Raw genomic sequence first — 7,249 nt, 5'->3', positions numbered from 1 at the left:
CAAAAAGTTCAAAAACCTCTAGCAAGCACAATACACTATGACTTCAAAAAGTTCAAAAACATCTAGCAAGCACAATACACTATTGAATGAGACTATCAAGATCTCTCCCAAAATCTCAAGCTTTAGATCCATATTTTTGGCAAGCTTCTAGGCATGGAGGCCATCATAACAACTTTGGGTATTACCATACCAAGCAAAATTGCAAAATCGACTTGCACAATTCTACAACAACTTAGCACACAAAAATACGACTATAATTCTTAGTGTGGTGATTCCATTTCTTTTTCATGTTATGGAGTTGCTTATCATAAGCATTCTTTTCTCCTCGTCACTCCTTTTGTTTGCACAAGATGATGATTGAATCGTTCACCACGTGCAATCGGCTCCCTAGTTATAATGGGGCTATAAGTTTATTTGAGCAAAGCATTCATATGAGCATGCATGTATTTTATTGCTTATGATGTTATAATCCAAGAGCCATGCTTCTCTTAAATAAATCTAGCAAAATAAAGAGGAACCGATTCACCAATTATAGTGTCTCCCCCATTGTCGATCTCGTTTCCATAATAGGCCCCCCCAATGAGAAAAGCCCAAAGAGATCATCATGTCACAAGTTGAATGATTGGAATGAAGTAGTTTTTTAAAATTTTTGGGGTCTGGCTATTTTAATGTTTTGCCATGTTGAAAAGGATGCTTTCTGAAGCTTGGCCTCAATTTAATGGCCATAAAAGCCATACCAAACAAACTATGAAATTTTTTAATGGATGTTAGTAAAAAATACAAATTATTGTCGTTGACAAGCATCAGTCTATTCGAGACTATGTCCCCTAGTTTTATTAACCTTTTCATGTTTGATCGTTCCTCCAGTGCCAAAAACTTTTGTTCTCCCAACAAGTTGCTTAAGACAAATGACAGTGCAATCTTCCATTTTGGCATTTGCACCTCAATAAATTGTTGACTATGCTAGGGGAATTATGCATGTGCAATATAGAGGATCATCAACTCTAAGTAGAGCTAGTTTGTGCTTTGATTCAACATGTAATTCAATCCAATTTGTCTATCATTATTGTATAAAATCTAATACAAAGTGACATTGTTGATTGTAAATTGTTTTGCTAGAAACAAAGAGAGAGATGATTCATGATCAACAATGGCCACATCACAAAACCGATACCCATGAATAGGAATCATTTCATTAGTTATCACCAAGCTAGGTGGGCATAACTAATGTGAGAAGTGCATATGGAAATTGTAACCATAGAAGCAAGAATAATAACGGTGCCAATACATTATAATTCATGCCTCATGTGTAATTCAAGTTTCACGATGTTAGAGAGTGCTCTAATTGCCAAGTAGAGTAAACTCAAAAGGTGGATGAGTATGACCAAAGCCTTTGGCCAAAGGTTATTCAGATTGAAAGGACCATAGATGTGGTGCAAGATGCACCATAGATGGTGGTATACTTAAAAGAAATGGCAAGGTTGTAGTACCTAAGAGGGATTATCTAAGGTAGAAGATCATGCCATAACAACCCATGTCTAGGACATACAAGTATTGAGAAAGACATATGAGCTCCTAAAACATAATTTCTTTTGTCCACATATGAAGATATTCGTGGTCATGTTGGAACCATTTGATCTCATATTTTCCCTATTATTCAAGCAATCAAACAGCCAAATGTTTCCATTATTGTTTAAAATTTGAAAATTTTTGGACATTGCTACATCGACTTATTTAAGAATCATTTTCAAGGCAATTTGAGCCCATTTGGGCTCGTTTCCAAATGTTATGCAACCCTTACCATCATGTTCAACAAGTTTAAAACAAATTTAAAATCAATATCATTTGATATTTTTGTCATTTTTATCAAATAATGACTAAAATCATCAACTCTAGGTCTGTTCCAGGTTAGAGAGGCTACAATAGTTAATTTTGGTAATCAGTGTAATAGATGAATATTAGAGGTAATACGACACATACTTTGGTGTTTGGGTGGTCGAAGACTATGGAATGCTTAATTGAAAAGAAATAAGAGATAAAAGGTCAAATTTTTAAATGGGTTAAAGGAGATTGAATTTGAGATCTCGTGATGAGAGAAATTCAAAGCAAAAGTTGAATTGTTTTTTGTGAAATTGTTCACATAGCCTTACTGAATCCAAAAAATACCATCGCTATTTTAGAATTTATGGTGCTCTGCCATATGTCCACGGAATTAGCTGTGGGTCTACTAAGACCAGCTCCCCATGCTAGCTAGGAGCACTACTATTAGCAAACAAAAAACATCCCATGCTTCTCTACAATGCTAGATGAGAGTTAATATTTGCATTCCATCACTAGCCCAACACCCTTCCATGATTCTTTACAAGGCTCGATGAGGGTTAATGTAAGGATTCCATCACCATTGCAACATTGACGATATGGATGGCTAAAAGGATTTTACCAGAGGGTTGCAAATGTAAAATCCCAAATATCCTCCACCTCTGCATCTATCGATTCCCTCATGCCCAGCAAGTTGTGGGTTGGTGTAGCGATGGGTAGCAAGTTGACAAAAGCACTCGAGGACACAGTACGAGGAAATGCTAGCTCACCAGATCTAGAAGTTGAATGTAAGGTAGCCAGGACTAGTAATAGTGCAACTAATTTTCTCTTGCTATACATTAGTGGAGGCTTAGAGTGTGAGGTAGTCCTAGAATCTTGGCTACTTTCCAAACCCTTTTCATGTAGTCTATTGGTCCAAAAAGTTTTGTACGTAGCCCTCATGGACCTCAATGTAATCAAGTGTGATTGATGTAGGAAGCCATGATGGATCTTAATGTAATCAAGTCTAATCGATGTGTATATAGTGACAAGTCATCCAAAAGCTATCCCTTGCAAGCCCTCAATGGTCATGCAGGCCCTAGACAACCACCTTATGGCTAGTGAGGTTCATAGGCTACTGAAGGTAGCTTGATTTGAACCTCTTGCCAAGTTAAACCAGTTTCTTAGCTACCTCATCTTATAAATCAAACTCAATTTCTATGATCAATATTTCCCAAGTCAATCGTCGCATACAATCTATTGTGTTGTATCCCACACATAGTCCATCTCCTAGTGGTGGCTAAGGAATAGCTAGAAGTCCACCTATCTACAAATAGCAAATTGCAAGCCCAAAAAAGCCTAGTTGTACATGACTAATAACTATATAGATCTTTGAACTTTTGCTTCCATTAACTTTAACAATTCCCATCTCCTTTGACAATTCATTGTTGGCAAGAATTGCATTTCCTTACCAATTATGTCCCCCTTCAATTGAAATATTGAAAACCTATTAGCTGGTGTTGCCCCCTTCACAACTATTTTTGTATTAACATAAGTTTGATGAATCCGCACTGCCCCTGATTTGAGTCGATTAACTTAAGGTGCCACACTTGATTAAAAATCATAAAACATGTCCCCCACAAAAGATTATGATTATTCTTTTGCATAGCCTCACTTGCTTGCCTTGCCTCCCCTCCCTCTCCCACCTGCCTTGCTGCCCTGTCCTGTCCAGCCTACCTTTTCTCTACCACTTGCCTACCTGCCCTGTCCCAGCCTACTAACCTTCGCTACCACTTGCAAATCTCCTCTCTCTACATCTTGTTCTCTCCCTCTCCACCTCATGCTCCTTCTCCACCTCTTGCTCCCTCCCCACCTCCTGAATACCTCTCCAAATGGTTTGATCTACCCTACCACCCAAGTGCTTTGTCCCTCTCATAGCCTCAATTGTGGTCTTGATTGTCACTATTCATTTTTTCATTCTATTGATAAGCCAAATTGGGGTGAGGCATCATAGGAGTTGATTTTATTACCTGCATTAGGGATCATAGGTTACTAAATTAGATCGCTCAATGAGCATTATGGTAGTTGCAAACTTAGGTATGATCCAAAGTGGCACTAAATTAAACTTGAACCAAGCCATGACAATTGAGACATATGCTTCTTGATAAAAGACTTAGGTATTATTGAGCAAATAGTCTTAATAATTTCTCTTATTCCTTAGGGAAACATTTTATACAAGTAGACATCAGCAAGTCTTTAGCAATAAACAATGCAAATGATCCACCACTTGGATTTTTATTATAAAGAGGATGCAAAAGTGTTAAGAAATATATGTTGATCCCTTATAAGGAAACAGATTGGTCTTTTGCAACCCTCATGTGACAAGGAGCAAGGCTTGTAATTCATTCTTGCTTGGGATTAGAAGATGGTTTGTCCAAAAGAATTTAAAGGGATAGAGTGCTAAAGAAGTATGCAACCCCCGTGGAGTAGTTGCTCAACCTGGTCAAGAAAATGAAGCAAATTTACAAAGTAGTATTTCCAACTGTGCATAGAAGTATTGGATTGATAAATGATACTACTCAGTGGCTAGTAGTTGGTTATATTCATAGTCCCGACCCCCTAGTTACATTTTTTGAGAGTTGGGTACGTTCAAATTGGATAAAGGAGGGGTCAAATGTCGTAAGTGTTCACCTAATGTGTAATGGTTTCACAATTTCTCTTTTTGAAAAACTTGAGGGGGCTAAGGCGGTTGTCAAGATTGAAACTTGGAATATTACAAACTAGCTCTTGTCTATCTAGATGTGGGATGCAGATCTAGATATGTCAACCCATCTAAGCTCCCCTTTAACTTGAAATTCTAGATTTGCCACTAGTTGTATTTCCATAGATAGAAACCTTGTGCTATCCCTTAGGCCAAATTTTGGGTCTAAATCAAGAAGGCTTTGTTAGCCTTCGGGGAACCTGCACACTCGAGTGCTCATGGACTTAGCGGTTTATTGTGCTAGAATATGAAAGAGGTGGTTCAATTGTTTGGTAGGTGATCTATAAGAGTATCCCAAATTCTTAGTTTTTATGTTGCTTAGGAGACCAATTTATTCAAATTTCCCTTAGAGAGCTAGTATGAAACCAAAAAAAAACAAAGTAGTAGTGAGTTAATTGTTGCTATACCAGCAGAATGAAAAATACTCATTCGACAAGCTCCTAAGAACCCCTTTGAGGGGACTTAGAGTGAGGCTTTGAAAGGGATGATGATTGAGAAGACGGAGAGTCAAAAGATAAAGAGGTATTATGAGGAAAATAAAAAAAGATGCAATTCTATGTGATAAGGAGAATGGAAAGAAGGGGGCAATTGATCATATAATGGAAGATGATAAAACTTTGTCCACCAAACCTTTTGAGATATTGCAAGAATAGGATAGTGATTCAAACTCTGAGGAAGGGTTGGCTGAGGTAGTATACAACACCCAATCCTTTGAAGAGTATCTAGAGATACCTCACATAGAGGCTTCACACTTAGGATAAGAGGGTATCTTCACGGCGAGGAAAAAGTCAAAGGGGGAAGAACAAAGGTGTCATTTTGTCCCTTTAGGAGCTCTTTGCAATGAAACTGAGTGAGAGAAAGAAAGGGATTAGAGGTGTCATCCTAGCCCCTAAGCAAGGATACTTTTGGGAAAGGTGGAGCTACTCTAGGAGTCAAGAAACACCTCTCTGACAGTCTATGTAGATGCTTTACAAGCGTCGGAATCCATGGTCTGGGTGTTGAAGTCAGACACCCCAACTTCGGGTGTAACATTTTTAGTATTTATGCTCTTAAGTCTACAAGGGAAAAGGCTTGCTGTGGGACAATTGCTCCCTTTCTCCAGACTCCATTCTAATTGGTGACTTCAATATTGTTGAGGACAATAGAGGCATGATCATTAGTGGAAGTGAATTACATGCAAGGAGCAAGTTTAAAGACCAAGCAAGGGCCTTGTTGAGGAAACCTCCTTTACATGGATTAGCAACTAGGTAGGGGAAAACCACCAAAAGCTTGTCTTAATGGGGTCTATGTCTCTATAAGTGTGGCAGATGGATGTTGGATTCCTAAGAGAGATTCTTCCTAGCCTTATGTGCTTTTGGCTAGTGAAGGCATTAAGATATCAAGCTAAACCCTCGATGGTAACTCTCGAGTGATTGTTATTTATGTCACCGACATTGTTGGTTGTAGTTGTGGCATAGTTATAATGCCATATATATTTGGTTTAGTTTACACTATAGACCATGTATTCTATGGCTAGAGATATAGGGAATATTACTCTCTTTCTCTGTTGTTGTTCTATCACGTTATTTTTGAGTAAGTTTCAACCTCCACATCTTGTATCTTCCCCCTTTGTGTGTATTGTGAAGAAAGCCACAAGAAGGTTTTCTCCCTCTCTCCCAGAATCTTTACATGGTATCAGAGCTATATTCATGTTAGTGAGATTACGTAGCATGCAAAGGTAAGAGAGGGTCATGATACCCAAGTAAGAAGATCAATGCCTCCTTTCTTTTAGACTTTGGGGATGGGTACATAGTCGTGGGTGCAAGCTGCACTACCTCATATCAAGATGCCCTCCATTGTGAAGTACAAGAGCATTAGAAAATAGCAGTTGCACTAGGAATTGTAAGGCAATGTTGGTAATAACTATAGTTAGCTCAAACTAAGTTAGGATTAGTTCCTTTAAGACTAGGATCTATTCACACTTCAACTTAAAGACTAAGTCCCCTTCACACCTAACCTAAAACCAAGGACACCTCAAAACTCCATTTTTCAACCAATCTCTGGCACTCTATAGCTTGCCCAATTGGAACCTAAATTGGACCTTGTCACAACCCAAATTTTACATACTGAAAGAGCACATTTTGAAAATATTTTCCAATTAATTTAACCAAATTTTGGGCATCATTTACAAGGAAAATCATTGCACTAACTAAAGGCACAATTTGAATGAAAAAAAATCATAACTTTCACTATACATATTCAAGCTAAAAAATACTATCATAGAGATAAATCTATCCCTGACAGAGCACTAGTTATTCAAAAGTTTTGTCAAGGGCTTACATGAAGAAATCAAAGAGCAATCGGATTACTATAACTACAAAACTATAACAGAGGTATATATTGAAGAATCAATTGAGAAGGATCGGGAAAAGATTGAAGAAATATTAAAAAGACACGTTTCCAAATTGAATAATGACATAAGTGCAGTCGCCTCTAACTCCATTGATCCACATGGTGTAAAGCTTATAGATTCATCAACACATTTGGACAATAATGAGGGCAATTTGGCAATGGTTTCAAGAGAAACCCCTATAGCTAACATGTGCACAATTGAAAGTCAACCCACAAGAAAAATGGGGGGAAATAAGAAAGGAGCTAAGAAAGGTAATGCGAATGTGCAATCAATCGATGATCCTGAACCAACCCTCACAA

Source organism: Dipteris shenzhenensis, chromosome 6 (genome assembly GCF_047967505.1).
Source record: "Dipteris shenzhenensis isolate YYH24624 ecotype China chromosome 6, Dip_SZ_1.0, whole genome shotgun sequence".
In the NCBI taxonomy this organism is placed as follows: domain Eukaryota; kingdom Viridiplantae; phylum Streptophyta; class Polypodiopsida; order Gleicheniales; family Dipteridaceae; genus Dipteris; species Dipteris shenzhenensis.
The sequence above is the reverse complement of the archived record's forward strand: the minus strand, read 5'-3'. Positions refer to the sequence as shown.